At 41.4% G+C, this 3,471-nt stretch overlaps 1 long non-coding RNA gene across 1 annotated transcript in view; it reads right to left on the reverse strand.

Annotated features, from left to right (window-relative positions):
- Positions 1–3,268, reverse strand: part of LOC112479503 — a 28,097-nt gene extending 24,829 nt beyond the window's left edge. The window contains exons 1-2 of the long non-coding RNA XR_003046218.1: positions 3,150–3,268; positions 162–221 (exon numbers count right to left, since the gene is read on the reverse strand). This is a non-coding gene — a long non-coding RNA (uncharacterized LOC112479503). The remainder of the gene's footprint in view (positions 1–161; positions 222–3,149) is intronic.
- Positions 3,269–3,471: the final 203 nt, after the last annotated feature.

Here is a 3,471-nt window from a genome sequence, read left to right on the forward strand (position 1 = left end):
TTAATAATTTATATAGAATAAAGGAACTCTGTATGAAGAGTTCATAATACTATGTTAGCACTAACAGATTTTTATCTACTTTATTACAATATTTTTTTAAAATTAGCTAAGTAAAACCTGCACTAAAATAAAACGTAATAATAACCTTTATTCCATCCTACCTCAAGATTCTGTCCCTCAAAAAGGAGTCATCATTGCTTCTAGAATGTACTTCCTGGTACCTAAGAGAGAATACACAAATAATTCTATTTCTTGATTTATCTTAGATATTATGTTTTTTTTCTGTTTGTGCTTGAAGATTTAGCAATATTTCAACATGCCCTCACTTCTGCTCCTTCATATTCTCATATAAACGTATTACGATTTTTACTTAAATTGTCAGTGTTTTTAATGATGAGCAGACAGTGTATGCTGACATCCTTGTTGACATTCTCATGCTAATGTCCTCTCTCATTGTCCGTGTGAATATATACTTTAAACACTCCTCTTTTTTTCTCCTCATTTAATGGCATTTTGAGAGGGAGAGGAGATAAAAGCATATGGTCATCACACATTTAACAGGAAATTAAAATTATTTTTGAAAACTTTTAAAAGATTACATAAAAGTCTCAAAATATTGTTAGCAGGTAGACTGCGTTTCACCCTCACCTCTTGCATTGAACATAAATGAAAGCTAGGCACTTTTTTTTTAAATTTAAGAAACAAGTGATGTTAACCAAGTTTATTGTGGTCATTTTGCAATACATGTAAATATCAAACCATTACGTTGTACACTTGAAACTAACATTTCATGTCAATTATGTCACAATAAAAATATAAATAAAAGGCAGGTTACCAGAAATACTTCAATTCTTCCCCTTCTGTACACTGGGGACAAGATTATTTTTGCTACTTAAGGATAAATCTGTTCTCTCTTCTGACCTTGCCAAATTTTCCTTTATCTTCCTGGGCCAGTGAAAAAGGAAAACATCAGACAGCCTTGTATCAAGAAACTACTTCTCCTTGTTCCATGAAAAATGTTTCCCATATCCCCCCCAAAAAATCGGATTTTTAATTTTTCATAAAAATTGTTCATACCATCATTAACCAAGAAATCAGGACCACCCAGATCAGAAAAGCAGAGGATTAAAAAAAGATATCCTATTAACATGACAGATGAAGATACTAGGTGAGAAGAATCACACATATAACAAAGCCCACAATTTAAAAACTGGGAATCGAAGTCAAGCAGTTAATTACTAACAAAGACAGTAACAGAGCTTCTTTTGTCTTTCACAGTGAATTCACAATTAGCACCTAATACTAAGACTGGAAAATAAACCATCTATAATCTACTCAAAAAGACCATCTGTTTCTATAAATTTTGTTCTTATACACTTGCCAAAAAAAGGGAACATATTAACAAAATAATGGGCCCTGCACTGTTAATTGCTAGGTTGTTTGCATTTGTGCCGTTGCTATTAGAATTTAATAAGCCATTCCTTCTGCTAAATTAATAAGCAGCCAAGATTATGTAATAGCTGCTTTCAGTTGCTAATTATTTTTCCCATAATTCCTTTCCCTGCCTACCTCCAACATCCACCTTTTCTTGGCTAGGAACACCAGAGACTGCCAATATGTCATCAGCGAGTCTCCCCTCCTCATTTTCAGAACAGACCAACATTAGGAGCATAACCGATGAGTTTAAATTTGGAGGTAGTCATCTCAGGAACCTCAAGAAGATATGTGTTTTGTACAGAAAAAGATAAAAGCACCATTTGAATTCAGAGGGTGAATTTTCATGGCATGGCATCTGTTTTGTGTAGTAAGAGAGAAATGAGACATTAACATGAGCCTTTTGGGCGTGATTGGTCAGGGACAGAGAGAAACTTGGGCAGGGGGCCTAAAGACCTACAGAAAGCCAGCTCTGTGCTTTGAGTGACCACCTCCTTAATATTCCAGTATACATTAATCATACACGTTAGTAGGAAAATTTCCAAGCAAAACAGCAGTGCTTAAAAGAGGAGGTATCATATATTTTTATTTTACCAAATAAGGGCATTAAAAAATGCCCCCAAATCTCTATTATATACTGTCTTAGTTTTACAGACATTTTAACAGGCAAAAGAACACAATCCCTAATGAAGAATCTCTCTAAATTGATTAAATTTAGCTTCATGAAAAACTTAGCATTTCTTTTTCACTTTGGGCTATTAAAAAATTCTGGCGACTATGTTTTGGAACCTCTGCAAAAAGGGCATAGCTTCACAAAAGCAATTTTCCAGCTTCCTTTGTAAGGACCTCGGTGACGGGTAATGAATAGCATTCGACATGAGAAACCCGTGTCTGTTCTAGCAAGGTCACTTAATCCTGTGGGGCTCCTCTTTCCTCATCTGTAAAAGATGAGTCGGACTAGATGATTCATCCATTCTTTCATTCAAAAAAAAGTATGGACATCCATTATGTGTTAGGCACAATGCTCAGCATTAAGGCTCTAAACAAATCTATCATTTTATAGTCCTTATCAGTCAACTCAAATTTATTAGTTGTTATATACCAGGCAGTGAACTAGGTTGGGATGGAAAATGAATAAAATTCAAGATGCGTTGAACAGATGCCGATGGGCATGTGAGTGAAAGGGGGATTCGTTCTTACAGGGTTTGAAGTTGAGGCTTCACAGGAGATGGGACATTTGAGAGGAAGGGAATGCCAGGCAGAGCAAGTGGTCTGCAAGGCTAAAGTGGAATCCAGGCGGCTGTGGGGGCGCGTCTCCGTGTGAAGGAAGCGGGAATCGCGAAGATGAGGTGCTGTCTGGGCTTTCCGGCAGGGAACCGACAGTAAGTCATCGGGTCCACAGCACTGATGGGCGAGGGAAGCCCAGGGAAGAGCAATTAATTGTACAGCTTGAGGTGAAAGGTGTTTAGGAATGTAGCAGTACGATAGGAAGGAGGGGCCGGATTCCGGATAGTTTTGAGCCGGAATGATTGCAAAAGGCCCTCTGAAAGCAAGCACGAGCTCCGCGACGGAGCTGACTTGTTTTCCCCAGGGTTGCAGCATGCGTCACCCCTCACCATGGTCACCGACCGTCACGCCTCCCCGTCCCACCCTCTTGGGGCACGGAGAGTTACTAGAGCTCGAACTTGGCTCTTCCCGGTCCAGACCTTCCCTACCCGACACGGCGGGGTCGACAAAAGGCGCCGCGGAACCCTATCTTCGCGCCACCGAATAGCCGAGGAAACCGCCCGCGCGCGTCCCGAAGGCACACGCAGGAGTGCGCAGGCGCACCAGCCCCTGCAGATGCCGCTTCCGGGTCACGTGGCCTGGCTTCCGGTCCAGACCCTCCCCCACGTAGAGACGCAGCCAATCGGCTTTCTTGGATTGTGAGGTCAGCTGTGCTGCCTCTGCGGCCGTTGGCGACTGCCGAGCTGCTTCCCGCGCGTCGCCCAGCCCGCCCCTCCCGTCGCCGCAACCCCAGCTCCCCCCTCGTCCGGC

This window comes from Pteropus alecto, unplaced genomic scaffold (genome assembly GCF_000325575.1).
Source record: "Pteropus alecto unplaced genomic scaffold, ASM32557v1 scaffold23, whole genome shotgun sequence".
Taxonomy (NCBI): Eukaryota; Metazoa; Chordata; class Mammalia; order Chiroptera; family Pteropodidae; genus Pteropus; species Pteropus alecto.